This window comes from Cherax quadricarinatus, chromosome 6 (assembly GCF_038502225.1).
Source record: "Cherax quadricarinatus isolate ZL_2023a chromosome 6, ASM3850222v1, whole genome shotgun sequence".
In the NCBI taxonomy this organism is placed as follows: Eukaryota; Metazoa; Arthropoda; class Malacostraca; order Decapoda; family Parastacidae; genus Cherax; species Cherax quadricarinatus.
In genome coordinates, this window is record NC_091297.1 from 40,641,350 (window position 1) to 40,658,849 (window position 17,500).

Here is a 17,500-nt window from a genome sequence, read left to right on the forward strand (position 1 = left end):
GTCGTTGTCATGTCCCCCCTATCTCTCCTGTCCTCCAGTGTCGTCAGGTTGATTTCCCTTAACCTCTCCTTGTAGGACATACCTCTTAGCTCTGGGACTAGTCTTGTTGCAAAGCATTGCACTTTCTCTAGTTTCTTTACATGCTTGGTTAGGTGTGGGTTCCAAACTGGCGCCGCATACTCCAATATGGGCCTAACGTACACGGTGTACAGTGTCCTGAACGATTCCTTATTAAGATGTCGGAATACTGTTCTGAGGTTTGCTAAGCGCCCATATGCTGCAGCAGTTATTTGGTTGATGTGCGCTTCAGGAGATGTGCCTGGTGTTATACTCACCCCAAGATCTTTCTCCTTGAGTGAGGTTTGTAGTCTCTGACCCCTCTAGACTGTACTCCGTCTGCGGTCTTCTTTGCCCTTCCCCAATCTTCATGACTTTGCACTTGGTGGGATTGAACTCCAGGAGCCAATTGCTGGACCAGGTCTGCAGCCTGTCCAGATCCCTTTGTAGTTCTGCCTGGTCTTCGATCGAATGAATTCTTCTCATCAACTTCACGTCATCTGCAAACAGGGACACCTCGGAGTTTATTCCTTATGTCATGTCGTTCACAAATACCAGAAACAGCACTGGTCCTAGGACTGACTTCTGTGGGACCCCGCTGGTCACAGGTGTGTGTGTGTGTGTGTTAGTTACCATTTTGTCCTAGGCACATGTCGATTAGACACTAGGCCTGTTGTGTGTGTGTAGGTGTGTAGGTGTGTGTGTGTGTGTGTGTGTGTGTGTGTGTGTGTGTGTGTGTGTGTGTACTCATCTATTTGTACTCACCTATTTGTGGTTGCAGGGGTCGATTCATAGCTCCTGGCCCCGCCTCTTCGCTGATTGCTACTAGGTCCTCTCTCTCCCTGCTCCATGAGCTCTATCATACCTCGCCTTAAAACTATGTATGGTTCCCGCCTCCACTACTTCACTTTCTAGGCTATTCCACGGCTTACCTACTCTATGACTGAAGAAATACTTCCTAACATCCCTTTGATTCATCTGAGTCTTCAACTTCCAATTGTGACCTCTTGTGTCTGTGTCCCATCTCTGGAACTTCCCGTCTTTGTCCACCTCATCTATTCCGTGCAGTATTTTATATGTCGTTATCATGTCTCCCCTGACCCTCCTGGCCTCCAGTGTCGTCAGGCCGATTTCCCTCAACCTTTCGTCGTAAAACAATCCCCGTAGCTCTGGGACTAGTCTTGTTGCAAACCTTTGCACTTTCTCTAATTTCTTGACGTGTGTGTGTGTGCGTGTGTGTGTGTATGTGTGTATGTGTGTGTTAGTTACCATTTTGTCCTAGGCACATGTCGATTAGACACTAGGCCTGTTGTAGGTGTGTAGGTGTACTCACCTAGTTGTACTCACCTAGTTGAGGTTGCGGGGGTCGAGTCCGAGCTCCTGGCCCCGCCTCTTCACTGATCGCTACTAGGTCACTCTCCCTGAGCCGTGAGCTTTATCATACCTCTGCTTAAAGCTATGTATGGATCCTGCCTCCACTACATCGCATCCCAAACTATTCCACTTACTGACTACTCTGTGGCTGAAGAAATACTTCCTAACATCCCTGTGATTCATCTGTGTCTTCAGCTTCCAACTGTGTCCCCTTGTTACTGTGTCCAATCTCTAGAACATCCTGTCTTTGTCCACCTTGTCAATTCCTCTCAGTATTTTGTATGTCGTTATCATGTCCCCCCTATCTCTCCTGTCCTCCAGTGTCGTCAGGTTGATTTACCTTAACCTCTCCTCGTAGGACATACCTCTTAGCTCTGGGACTAGTCTTGTTGCAAACCTTTGCACTTTCTCTAGTTTCTTCACGTGCTTGGCTAGGTGTGGGTTCCAAACTGGTGCCGCATACTCCAATATGGGCCTAACGTACACGGTGTACAGGGTCCTGAACGATTCCCTATTTAGATGTCGGAATGCTGTTCTGAGGTTTGCTAGGCGCCCATATGCTGCAGCAGTTATTTGGTTGATGTGCGCTTCAGGAGATGTGCCTGGTGTTATACTCACCCCAAGGTGTGTGTGTGTGTGTGTGTACTCACCTAGTTGTACTCACCTAGTTGAGGTTGTGGGGGTCGAGTCCGAGCTCCTGGCCCCGCCTCTTCACTGATCGCTACTAGGTCACTCTCCCTGAGCCGTGAGCTTTATCATACCTCTGCTTAAAGCTATGTATGGATTCTGCCTCCACTACATCACTTCCCAAACTATTCCACTTACTGACTACTCTGTGGCTGAAGAAATGCGTGTGTGTGTGTGTTGTGTGTTGTGTGTTGTGTTTTGTGTGTTGTGTGTGTGTGTGTTAGTTACCATTTTGTCCTAGGCACATGTCGATTAGACACTAGGCCTGTTGTTGTTGTTGTTGTTGTTGTTGTTGTGTGTGTGTGTGTGTGTGTGTGTGTGTGTGTGTGTGTGTGTGTGTGTGTGTGTGTGTGTGTGTGTGTGTGTGTGTGTGTGTGTGTGTGCATGTGTGTGTGTATATACTCACCTAATTGTGGTTGCAGAGGTAGAGTCACAGCTCCTGCCCACACCTCTTCACTGGTCATTACTAGGTCTACTCTTTCCTGTTCCATGAACTTTGTCATACCTCTTCTTAAAGTTATGTATGGATCCTGCCTCAGCTACATCATCCTTCAGACTATTCCACTCTCTGACAACTCTATGATTGAAGATATAATGCCTAACATCCCTGTGACTTGTCTAAGTCTTCAACTTCCAATTGTGACCCTTTGTTGCTGTGTCCCATATCTGGAACATCCTGTCCCTGTCCACCTTGTCAATTCCTCTTAGTATTTTGTATGTTCTTATCATGTCCTCCCCTCTTTCTCCTGTCTTTCAGAGTAGTCAGGACGATTTCCTTTAATATTGCACCACCTGAAAGGGACACAATGTATATAATGTATATTATCTTTCATATAATTTTATATTGCTGATATTTTCATGAATAGCTAAAATAAAAATAACTTGCTTTATACCACTATTTCACTCAGCTATGTCATTAGGTAGGATGTAACCTTTGCACTTCACTGTGCTCACTGTTTGAGAGTTGTGATTGGCTGTCCACCATCGCAAACTGCCTTGCTAAGAACCGCTTGCTTCTTTGTTTCAGGTGGTACCTGACACCGTTGCTGGAGTAGCATGGACGAGTCACGTGATATCACCTGATGCGAAGCCTGTAGTCGAGAAATCGCTCTCTCCGTTTGCTCCTGGTCCGGGGAGTACGTCTCTCTCCATCTGCCTCTATTCCTGGAAACTTCTCTCGAGGGATCTCTCTTGTCTCTGCTTGTTTGTTCGTTATTTAGATTTTGTTATGGTAGAGTATGGTTTCGCTGGTGAGTCGAAACATACTTCTTGTAACTCTGTGTAACTCTGTTCACGGAGCATTGTTCAGACTTAGCGAGTTTTGACGTTTTGCTGAGGTTGTGTGTCATAATGACACTCTAAGTTAACCTAGGTCCCAAGCTTAAGCTTCTGACCTATTTTGTGTGGCATCTACGCACCGTCGTAGTCGGGGATTTGGTTATGCTGGACTTCGAGTCAGTGTTAAGGAGTTTTATGTCTTTAATGGAGAATCTGCTGATGCTCCCCCATTTAGGGTCATTATTTTGTCTCCTTGTTCCTGATGCTGGGATTCTGCTTGTTACATTATTGTTGTTGGCGAATGATTCGTCATATTGTTCAAGCAATCTGTTTTGATTAACTTTTTGGTCAAGAAGATAGATTAATTATCTGAGGATGTTTCGTCAGTCACTGTTTAAGTTCAAGTCTAAGTCGAGTCTAGTCTTACTGAGACATAATGAACATCTTTGAGCACATACACACATTATCACACACATGCTTGCATATGGTAGTATTATTTTTATAGTTGATGATAACGTTCCAGACGGTACTTAAGAGTCGTACTTTTACGAAATGTACCTTCAGCACTATACTACTAAATGTACAGTTTAACTTTGCACCACTAAGATATAAGCTCATATGAGCTTATATCCTAAATTATATCAAAATCATTTACTTTGATTTTGTCTACCTAGACAACTTTGTTAATAAACTTCTCAATATTTATTTCGTTAGTTTGTATCCTATCAGTCGCAGTCCTAAAGCAATATTAAAATTTATCATTATTTTAAAGGATAACTGGACCAGAATGTTTTCTTACTACTTGTTACAAAAACAGAAGCAGGCTGAATTATAGAGGGAAAAAACTTCTAGTAAGTAAGTAAGTAAGTTTATTCAGGTATACACAAATACAGTTACACAGAATTATCATACATAGCAGCATATGTGTAGAGAATCTGGGATAACCCAAAAAAGTCAGACAGAGTGACTTATTTCCATTGGGGTCCTTTTACCTTATTATTATAATATAAAGGTTATAATATTTTCTTATTATTCTACAATGAAGATAACATCTTATTATCATACTAAAAAGACTATCTACTACACGAGGGTCATTAAGACTATCTACAATACGAGGGTCATTACTAGGAATAAGGTAAAATTTACACGTATGTTAGATAAAAAATAGAAAATCATTCCCCTCCCTTTCTGTAGCTACATTCATCAGACACCTTTTGGCACTCTTCTTGAACTGGTTCATGCTATGACTGGCTTTGACATGTGCAGGTAGTCTGTTCCATTCGTTTATTGCTGTACAATAAAAGGTGTTTGACGCCTGGCCAATGACTGTGGGTACTACAAAGTTGTGCTTCGACTAGTGGATGGTACCACTATGACCCCGCCTCCGTCTGCTTCACCTCACCTCACTACAGTATATAAGCCAAGTCTACGGCCCTATGCTGTACATTCTACAAGACTGATGGACTGAACACATCGACTCCAGGTTGAGGGACTGATTACCTCATACTCCTCCTCTCCTTACGCCTTCCTCTTTGTATTGGACTGATGAAGCCACTGTGTGGCGAAACGTTTCATGAATAAAGATTCCCATATGCTGCATAAGTGTCTCAATCTTCAACTTGTCGGTTTTTCAAACCATTCATCACAACTGTCAGACACTGCAGCATCATGGGATCTTGTTACAAAAAATTCTTCAACACTAGTTCAACCTTTGGACGAAGACCTACTTCGACTAGTGGATGGTACCACTATGACCCCGCCTCCGTCTGCTTCACCTCACCTCACTACAGTATATAAGCCACGTCTACGGCCCTATGCTGTACATTCTACAAGACTGATGGACTGAACACATCGACTCCAGGTTGAGGGACTGATTACCTCATACTCCTCCTCTCCTTACGCCTTCCTCTTTGTATTGGACTGATGAAGCCACTGTGTGGCGAAACGTTTCCTGAATAAAGATTCCCATATGCTGCATAAGTGTCTCAATCTTCAACTTGTCGGTTTTTCAAACCATTCATCACACCAACTCCATTGCCAAACACGTTTCCAACATCTTTTCCAATACCTAATTCCAAGTATCTACCTCCACAACCACGACCATCAAGGACATTACCAGTGATAGACAGGACAAGCTTCCACCCTCTGCAGGAGTATACATAATGCCTTATAATGACTGCAACAAATTATACGTGGGCGAAACATCAAGGGATCTCCAAACACGCAAGCAGATCTGACGACACAAGGAATGCCTGTGTACAACACCGTAATTCACACAACCACTTCATAAACTACAGAAACTCAAGACTTATCGCCACAGAAGACAACACTCAATACCGAAGAATCTTGGAATCATCACTTATTTCTATATCCGACAACTTCAACCAGAATAGTGGCTTCTATAACATAGCTGAACCACTTGCCAAGAAACTTCTTCATCGCTATCCCACATAAGAACACAGGAATGGAAGAACACTGCAGAAGGTCTGCTCACAAACTTATCCAATCTCCTTTCCAAGCTACCCAAGATTTTAGACTCTATAACCCCACTCGGTACATCATCAGATGCAGCATTCTCCACCTGACCTCAGCATTCTGAACCTGACTATAAATACTCGCGTCCCTTCCACCCCATGTAGATCTGTTTGTGACTTGAAAAAGCCCACTGTGTGGGCGAAACGTAGTCAATAAAGGATCACATTATACTGCATATGTGTTTATATTTCCATTGAGTCGGTATTTTATACCATTTATTTCCATCGTTAGAAAACATTCAGCGAAGAATGACAAAATTAATTCATAGCATTAGAAGTCCCTTAAATTACTTTGACTTGTAAGATGAAGAATGAGGGGAGACATGATCGAAGTGTACAAGTGGAAGATGGATATTAACAAAAGAGATATAAATATGGTCTTGAGGATATCTCTCCATGAGAGAACCCGCAATAATGGACTCAAATTAGATAAGTTCAGATTTAGAAAGGATATAAGAAAGTATTGTTTTGGAAATTGGGTAGTTGATGAATGGAAGAGTCTGCCTAGTTGGATAATTGAAACTAAAACCTTGTGTAGTTTCAAATTTAGGTTGGATAAATACATGAGTGAGAGGGGTTGGATATGAGTGGGACTAAACAGAATTATCAAAGCTTTTTTCTTGGGTAGCATTGAAAATTGGATTGGGTGAATATTTTTGTTAGTGGGATAGATTGTGAAGGACCTGCCTAGTATGGGCCAACAGGCCTGCTGCAGTGTTTCTCTTTTCTTATGTTCTTATGTTCTTATATCATGTTTGGTAACAGAGCAGGTGTTTCACAACTGAACATTAAGTTCGACAACTGTTGCATGCAAAGAGTATGTACCCTTTACTCGGAGCATGTGCACACACTCATAAATGGCTACCTCCCAACCAGCGAACCAGGTAGCTAAGGATTTGATGATTTCGGGGCCCCATCGTCAAATCAGCACCTAGGTTCAGCCAATCATATTGTGGAACTGGCAAGTGTGAAGTTGACGTGGACACCACTCACATTCCCACCCTTGTCATTTTCACCCAGCTGCTGATTGAACATGGTTGTCCATTCTGTCTCCAGGCTGTGTCTTTGTCTTTGTTTAACCATGTTGTACACATACATTTCCAACTGTATATAGTGTACATACTTGTAAATACTTATAATCGCACTTGATAAAGGAAAATGTAATTCAAAGCCATTCAGCTGTGTTTGTTCTGCTCTTGCTCCCCTTTACACGTGCCAAAATCAGCTCTTCTCACACTCTACTATTCATTCATGTATCCCTACTTCGCCTATGTTATTAAAGCTTGGGAATCAACAGCAGCAACACACCTAAAGCCAATAATAACCCAACAGAAAGCCACAGCAAGAATTATTACAGAATCCAATACTAGGCAACAAAATCCCCCCCCCCCCACAATTCAAAGATCTAAGCTTACTCACCGTACAAAACATCCACACTTACTACTATACAACCTGCCTTTACAAAATCATAAATTCCAATATTAACCCTGAACTAAAACACTCTCTTGATAGGTGTGACAGGACCCACAAGCACAACACCAGGCACAAATATCTCTTATGTCCAGCTAAACCTTTACAAAAATTCAGTGTACATTAAAGGGCCTAAAATCTGGAACTCCTTGCCTGAAAACTCTAGAACTGCAGACACAACCATCACTTTCAAAACTATCGTTAAAAAAATCTTATCTCCCTGACACACCCTACCGTCAGCTAGCTACATAAAAGCCACCTATTATCTTACTTTTATCTTGCAGACAAAAAAAAAACTAGACCTACTCTCGATATCTGTGATTCCCCCCGAATTTACACTTACCCTCACCCAAACGACTGTAAATATAAAATTTTGAATAAAACTCTTGCCTAACAAGTCTTAAACTAGTCATAAGTTTGCCTGAGATGCTCCAATATAGGAGCTTTAACAGAAACTGTGTATCATGCCAAGACGAAACCATTCTCATCGCTAAATTTACAAACTGTAATATAGTTACCTAGCTTTAATATCAATATGTTCCATAACCTGCATTAATATAGAGTTAAAAGTATTATCAATCTGCCCGAAATGCCTAGTCATGCTAGGCATGATAGTAGCCCTCTTTGTAATTAGTATTTCATAATATGTAAATCACACATTTTAACCAATATCTCAAAATATGTAAATCCCATATTGTAGACTTTGAAGAGAAATAAACATTTGTATTTGTAGTTGCATTGCAAACCTTCTGCACTTTCTCTAATTTCATGACATGCTTGACTAGGTGTGAGTTCCAGACTGATGCTGCATACTCAAGTATGGGCGTGACACACACTGTGTACAGAATCCTGAATGATTCTCTACTGAGGTGCCTGAATGCTATTCTTAGGTTTGCAAATCGACCAAATGCTGCAGCAGTTATTTGGTTGACGTGCACTTCAGGAGATGTGCTCCGTATAATACTCACCCAAGGATCCTTTTCCTTGAGTGAGGTTTGCAATCTTCGGGCCCCAAAAGTGTACTATGTCCGCGGTCTTCTTTGCTCATCACCGATCTTCATGGTTTTGCAACTGGGAACCAGTGCTCAAAGTTGCAGCAGAATCCGACTGAATTCTCCTCACTCTTCACATCGTCTGCAAACACATCTGATATCGTCATTCACATATACCAGAAACAGCACCGGTCCCAAGAATAACCCCTGTGGAACCCTGCTCGTCACAGAAGCCCACTCTGACACATCGATACGAACCATAACTCATTGTTTCCTGTGTCAAAAGCCCTCCTACAGTCCAAGAAATCACAGTCTAACCACCCCTCTCCAGTAGGTTTTTGACACAGAATTTCCCTTCCCTGAAACCATGCTGATTGTCATGAATAAGCTCATTCCATTCTAAGTGTTCCACCACTCTTCTCCTGATAATCTTCTGAATGACTCTGCATACTAAACATGTCAGTGACATTGGTCTGTAGTTTAATGCTGTGTGTCTGTCTCCTTTATTAATCATTGGGACTACATTTGCTCTTTTCCACACCTCAGGTAGTCGCCCTGTTTCGACAGATGTGTTGAAGATTATTATTAGGGGTACACAGAGCACTTCTCTTCCCTCTCTCAGAACCCATGGGGAGATATTGTCTGGCCCCATCGTCTTTGAGGTATCTAGTTCACATAACAGCCTCTTCACCTCCTTCTCGGTTATATGTATTGTGTCCAGCACTTGGCGGTGTACCTTACCACTCCGGCTTTCTGTTGTCCTTTCTGTCTCCACTGTAAATGCTTCTTTAAATTTCATGTCGAACTCCTTACACACTTCTTGGGTGTTTCTGGTGATCTCTCCTCTTTCCTCCTTCAGCCTGATTTCATGGTCCTTAACTGTTATTTTGATGTGACTGTACAACAGCTTTGGGCCTGACTTGGCTATCGCTGCTATGTCATTTTCGTATTACCTCTGGGCCTCCCTCGTCATATGTACGTATTCACTTCTAGCTCTTCGACTATTCTCCCTGTTTTCCTGGGTCCTTTGCTTAATATACTTCTTCCATTCTCTAGCGCACTTAGTTTTGGCCTCTCTGTACCTTTGGGTAAACCAAGGGCTCGTCTTCGCCATCTCATTGTTTCTGCTACTCTTGGTAGGAACCTCTCCGCTTCCTTGCATATTGTTGTCAATAAATAATAAAAAAGGCATAATACCGTGACTGGAACAATACAAAAATAATCGGCACATAGAAGAGAGGAGCTTACGACAACGTTTCGGTCCGACCTAGACCATTCCATTTACAAAGCCACACTAACAGAAAGGAGAGGAGGGAGTATATATAGGCCAGCAGATATTGACGGGAGCAAGAGAGGTAGTGGTGGAGGTAGTAGTAGTAGTAGTAGTAGTAGTAGTAGTAGTAGTAGTAGTAGTAGTAGTAGTGAAGTCAGTTAAATACTAAGAAAGAGACGCACTGCAAGGGAGCTAGGGGCCCACAGAGGGTAGGAGCAAGAACACAGAGGGGGCAAAAAATAATGAAAGAACAAATACCCAAGGCAGAAGAAAGAAAACCCAAAGGAAAAAGAGGAAAAAGGAAAGGGGAAGAGGGAGAAGGGGAAAAAAGAATTAGGTTAAATCACGGGTATTCTGACGTTTGGAGCATTTTACAAAGTAATGGGAAAGGAAAGCATCTACAGAGACAAAGCCAGGACTAAGATTCATTTAAGGAAAGTTGTGTATAAGGAAGGATTCAACCAAACGGCGACTGTGAAAGTTAGAAGTAGAGTAGACAGTTTTAGCAGAAGACCAGTCAATAGGATGACTGTGATCTCTGACATGACAGAAAAGAGCATTGTTGTGTCGGCAAGCCTAACACTATTTTTGTGCTCCCTAAGTCTGTCAGAAAGAGATCAGCCAGTTTCTCCAAAGTACTGAAGAGGAGAGGAGGAACAAGAAATAAAGTAGACATCAGGAGCATCTATAGAGGGAGGAGAGGTATGAAGTTGATCAGTGCGAAGAGTGTTAGTCTGGCGAAAAGTAAGTTTGATGTCTAAGGAACGGAGAGAGTTGTTGAGATTAGAAAGACCGGAAATGTAAGGAAGGCAGAGGACAGAAGAGTTCACAGAATAGAGAGTTTGGGAGAGAAGAAAGTCCGTTGAGCACGTGAGAAGGCAGAGTCTATGAAATGGGAAGGGTAGCCAAGCCTATATATACTCCCTCTTTCTCTCCTTTCTGTTAGTGTGACTTTGTAAATGGTCCAAGTCGGACCGAAACGTCGTCGTAAGCTCCTCTCTTCTATGGGCGGGTTATTTGCATATTGTTGTCACGTATTCCATCATATCATTTACTGATTTTCCTGTCAATTCTCTTTCCCAGTGAACCTCGTGCAGGAAGTATGTAATCAACTCTTTTGTAGATTCGTTTCGTTCGTCTTGCCCTACCTGTTTCCCTCTCCACGTGTAATTCTTCTGTGTATTCGAAGCTCAGGATCACGTGATCACTAGCTCCGAGGGGCCTTTCGTATGTGATGTCCTCAGTGTGTGTGTGTGTGTGTGTGTGTGTGTGTGTGTGTTCCTGCATAAGAATGCGTATACCTGCGTAGATTCCTACGTGTATGTCTCCTAAATTTCCCAATTTCGCTCCCAAATTAAATTATTTCTACGTAAATTTCCACCTAGTCTAATGAATATCACGTACCAAGTGCGAATTCCTGCTGCTGTTAAATACTTTATGGAGACTCATTGTTTTAAAGAGCCACGTGGAAATCGCGCAGGAGATTAAAAACCATACCAGGTGAGCATCGGGCACTTATTAAAAGGTAATCATGGCCAGATTTAACACCACTTTGGAGCCATTTCACGGACTTGGTATCGCTGCGAAGCTGATGGTTATTTCGCTCATGTGGTAATAATTTTCACCGAAATTTGATCTCAGTTTTCTTTTTACTTGCTGTCTTAAATTTTTTTCCCTGCCGACTGATCCTAATGATCAAACTGAGGCTATAAAATGCAACGAGTAATGTTGGTCTTAATATTGTTTAATTATTTTATGGTACTGAAGTCTGGTAACGAAGGAAAGAGAGCAGTCTTTAACTACGTCAGTGATGTCAGTAGTGAAGAATGTCACTGACATCAGTCTTGAAGAATGTCATGGCAGTTTTGAAGAATATAAGTGATGTCGGCATTGAATTAAGCCAATGATGTAAGAAACAAAGAAAGAAAGCAAGTCTTCAAGAACGTCATTGATGTCAGGAAACGATCGAATGTAATAAATCTTCAAGAAGTTAAGTGATGTCGGTTGTGAAGAATATCCCAGATACCATCGACATTCTTGAAGACTGATATCAGGGAACGATGGAACGAGGGAAAATCACAAGGAACGTCGGTGATGTCAGATAACATCACGTCGCTGATGTCAGAGAACATCACGTCAGAGATGTCAGAGAACATGACGTCAGTGATGTCAGAGAACACCACGTCGCTGATCTCAGAGAACATCACGTCTGTGATGTCAGAGAACACAGGAAGGAGAGTACCCTTGAAGAACGGACTTTTCCTCGAAATACATTATATTACTCAGTAATACCATCCTTGTGACACACATGGAGGTTACAGGCATTAAATAATACCACTTAATTCTCTCCTAATTCTAGGAGAAACAGGAATGAAGACTTAATATTTTATCATCAACTTCTTAACTCTGAGCAAAAAGTTGACTTGGGGCAACAGTTTAAATATTCCACAATTCGGTTGGAGTTGAACCGTTTGGCTCTGATATGTTTTTGTTTCGGTTCAACCTTTGGCTTGGCAATGTTTTTGTTTTGGTTCAAGGTAGGAGTGTGGAGACAAGGACACAAATTACAGAACAAACTGTTTTATGTGTATTTATTTATTTATGAAAGCTTTAAAGAATTATCAGTATTTTTTTTTAACTTTGTACATTTCGTTATTGTCTATCATGGTTAATTTATTTCTTATATCCCAAACTTGAATTACAAGTACTTTTGGCCGATTGGCATATATACGTACGATAACCAAATTAAATACGAAGTACGTGGTCAGCCTTCTGGCCACCTTCGTGAATACTGTGTATGTGACTGCCCACCTACTGAGGCATATACAAATTGTATAATAACCTATGTGAGATGACAAGGCATCTTATTAATAAAAACTGAGATACCAGACATTTTAAGCAAATAACCTGTGTGGCATGTCAGATACCAGGCATTTTAAGCAATTATCCTAAAACTGATTGTAACTGATGAAAAACGAACTGTAAAAATATATGTAGACGTACTCTTGTTAACCCCGTCGGAGCCTAGTTCCCAGGTCTTCTGTGTATCTAAAGCCTTTTGCTCTGTCGTTCATAGGAAGGATATCGGGTCGACAATAAACTAGTCGCGTCGACGGGAAAATCTAAATGTGAACCAAACTGTTATTGACATTTCTGGGGATTCGGATTGATACTGAGTCCGAAAATAAAAACTGAATTCATTCTTATTTTCTTTACAACCTCGAAAGATAACCGAAAAAAATTTTGGCAGTTCGAGAGCAAATCAAAATTATTCTCGCAGCTAGATTCTGAACCTGCTAGAGTTTCTTGAATCTTTTATTCATCAAGAGTCAAGAGTATAAGATCAACGTAGTCTTCTTTACGTGTGCAATGTACAACATTGGGAGTACTTACACCGACTCTCCATTTACGTACCATAACAAGGTTTTCAGTGGTCTTTACCTATTATTACAGTGTTGTCTTATTTCATATATCATCTTCTCGTAGCTGTTTTTCTTCCTAACATGTATCTCTAATTACTTACCTTGTAGAATGTAGCCAATAAATAATTTGCCTCGTATTTTATTTTTCCCCTCTGCTCTTCATAGCACAAAACATTACCTTTGTTATCGTTATTGTTTTACACAGCTCACTACCTTGCAACATGCATACAGCTCTCATAGTGCCCGATTCATTTTATCACAGCCTCGGGACTGAAGCAGTATAACCTGAGCATGCCCTAAATGGACCACACCAGCAGGATAGCTGATTTTGGCAACTGAATTCACTAAAACATTCAACAACATGAGGCAGAGGACACCTTCTCAAGGTGTGCTCCATTACATCCTGCGTACTTGTGTACCTTTGAATATTTCTCCTTGATACAGGAATTTAGCTACGGAAAAGTCCTAACGTAACCAGACTCTCAGTCAAGCAGTTCCAGAAAAGTCTTAACACTCCTCTGCTGATAAATCTTAACCAATTTTAAACTCGTTACTTGCCATGCCATCATTTCTACATACCTCTGTACGTTTTATTTGGCAACAGGAAGAAGTTACCTGCTCTTTAGTGCCGTACAGGGATGCTTAATCGGGAGACTCATGAACATGACAAAAACTGGTCTAGCATGCATGTCTCATGCAAGGCAAGCTATGTGCTGGAGGTACGATATGCAGGATAAGTGACTAGCTGGATAAACGATTTACAGGTTAAGTAAAACGCCGGACAGGCATTATGCGGGATAATTAAAAGGCAGGAGTAGCGATATGAGAGGTCGGTTGGTTAATTAGTTGTCAACCCCACTGACTACACAAGGGTCATGAAGGTTGCTTGCTAAATGTTCAACACCAGTCAGGAAATCTGTGATATACAGGATAAGTGATATACAGGATAAGTGATACACAGGATAAGTGATATACAGGATAAGTGATATACAGGATAAGTGATATACAGGATAAGTGATATACAGGATAAGTGATACACAGGATAAATGATATACAGGATAAGTGTTACACAGGATAAGTGATATACAGGATAAGTGATACACAGGATAAGTGATATACAGGATAAGTGATACACAGGATAAATGATATACAGGATAAGTGTTACACAGGATAAGTGATATAAACGATAAGTGTAGAAAGGATTACTTAAGCACTGGGGAAGGCTAGTAGACCTCTATTTACTTAGGTCTCTCGTGACACCCAAGAAGTCATAATCGCCCTTACAAACTCACACAAAATAATTATTAAGTCAACGGGAGAAGGGGTTAAAGGAATATGTTTATTACATGAATATATCACATGAGTGTGTCAGATACATGAGTATAACACGTGAGTGTGTCAGATACATGAGTATAACACGTGAGTGTGTCAGATACATGAGTATAACACGTGAGTGTGTCAGATACATGAGTATAACACGTGAGTGTGTCAGATACATGAGTATAACACGTGAGTGTGTCAGATACATGTGTATAACACGTGAGTGTGTCAGATACATGAGTATAACACGTGAGTGTGTCAGTTACATTGATACATCAGTTACGTGAGTATATCACATGAGTACATCAGTTACGTGAGTATATCACCATTACAACAACCACCACCTCAACCACCACCACCACCACCACCACTACAACCACCACCATCACAGCAACCACCACCACCACCACCACTACAACCACCACCTCAATCACCACCATCACAGCAACCGCCACTACAGCCACCACCATACCAACAGCCACGACCTCAACCACTACCAACATCACCACTACAACCACCACCACCACAGCAACTACTAACACAACAACCACCACAACAACCATCACTACAACCACCACCACAACCACCACAACCACCACCACCACTACAACCACCACCACAACCACCACCACCACTACAACCACCACCACCACTTCAAACACCACCACAGCCACCACTATCACAACAACCACCACCTCAACCACCACCATCACCACTACAACCATCCCGACAACCACCACTACAATCACCACCACCACCACTACAACCATATCAAAACCACCACCACAGTCACCACCATCAAAACAACCACTACCATTGTTACAAAAAACGCGATGTCTAATAAGCATAGAGATCCCCAGTGAATACTAGAAAGGTCTGCCCCTCTAGCATCCAGCCTGTTGCTGGTATTTTGTAACAACTAGTCAGTATCCTGGTCCATTTGTCCATTAGAATTTAACAGTAAGATTCAGTAGTGCTTCAGGATTACAACTGGTAGGCTACTAACTAAAGAAAAGAAAATTTAAGAAGTTTGTTAATAAAGATAAAGTTGTCTAGGTGGACAATATCAAAGTAAATCAAAGTAATCAATTTAACATAATATAGGATACAAGTTCCTACACTTCTCTCGTGTACAGTAGTATAGTGCTGAAGGCACATATATCTTTATGGCTTTTAAGTACCATCTGGTACATTGTTAGCATTTAAGAACATAATACTAATATATACAACTAAGTATGTGTGCATGTGTGTAAGTGCTCTAAGTAGTTCGCTATGTCTCAAGACTCGACTCGACTTAACCAGTGACTGACTAAAAGTCTTCACATAAGCTAACTTCTTGACCAACCGGGCAATCAGAACAGCTTGCTTGAACAGTGAAACGATCGATTCGCCGAACAGCAATATAACAAGCAGCAACAACACAGAATCAGGAACAAGAAGATAACATAATGACACTAAGTAGGGACCATCTGCAGATCCTCCACAAAAGTCACAAAACTCCCATACTACTGAATCTAAGTTCAGCATAAGAAAATCCCCGACTGTGATAGTACACAGATACCAGTACAAATTAGGTCAGAAGCTACATTACTATTATTATAATCAAGGGGAAGCGCTAAACCCGTAGGATTATACAGCGCCTGGGGGAGGATGTGGAAGGCATTAAGGCTTAATTCGGGGAACTGGAGCACAGATCCAATTCCCTAAATCAAGAGCCCCTCACCAACATCAAGGAATGTTCCATGAGGGGTCAGAAGCTACAGCTCAGGATCTGAATTTCTCAGTGTCAGTGTGACACAGCCTCAGTAAAACGTCGAACAGAGTTACACAGAACTAACAACAAAAGAGAGCGACAGTGACGATGTTCCAACAAGGGCCAGCAAGGGAGAGCTGGAGAGAGGGAGATGTTGGAATCATCGTCAAACAGAGAGAGCTCGCCAGAGGCAATGCAGTCTTCTCACCCAGGTGAGATGTGATCACCCAACCCTGATCACGTGACTCTCCATGGACTGCTGCTGCCCAGCAACTACAGAGAAGCCGGCAGCGAAACAAGCAAGGCGGTAGTTACAGTAGTTAGACAATGTTGTCAGCTACTTAACACTCGAACTATGAGCACTGAATAATATATAAATGTTACATCCTACCTAATAATATAACTAAGTCAAATAATAATATAAAGCAATATATTTATGATTTAGCTAATATTGCAGATATCGGCAATATAAAATTATATGAACAGGTAATATACATTATATACATTGTGACCCATTCAGGGGTCGCAATAACTCACTAGAGTGCAGGCGAGAGAGATATATCATAATCTACACCTGGAAGATTCTGGAGAGACTGGTCCCTAATATGCACACAGCAATCACTCCATACAAAAGCAAAAGACTTGGAAGGCGATGCAACATACCCTCAGTGAAAAGCAGGGGCGTCACTGGCACTCTGAGAGAAAACGCAATACGTGTCTGGGGCCCAAGACTGTTCAACAGCCTCCCACCAGCAATAAGGGGCGTTACCGGAAGACCCCTGGTTGTCTTCAAGTGGGAGCTGGACAGATACCTAAAGACGGTGCCGGATCAACCGGGCTGTGGTTCGTACGTTAGATTCCGTGCAGACAGCAGTAACCGCCTCATTGATCAGGCCCTGATCCACCACGAGGCCTGGTCGTGGACCGGGCCGCGGGGGCGTTGATCCCCGGAATGCCCTCCAGGTAGACCCCCGCCACCACCACCACGACCACTACCACCACCACTACCTCACCACCACCTCCACCACCACCACCCCACCATCTCCACCACTACCACTACCACCACCACCACCATTACCACCACTACCACCACCACCCTCACCACCATCTCCGTCACTACCACCCCCACCGGCACCACCACTACCTCTACCACCACCGCTACCACCACTATTACCACCACCACCACCACCCTGACATTCCCCACCACCACCACCATCACCCCTCCCACCCCTACCACCCCCAACACCCCCACCACCAGTAGCACCACCACCACCCTGACATTCCCCACCACCACCACCATCACCACCATCACCCCCCCCCACCACCACCACCCCCACCAC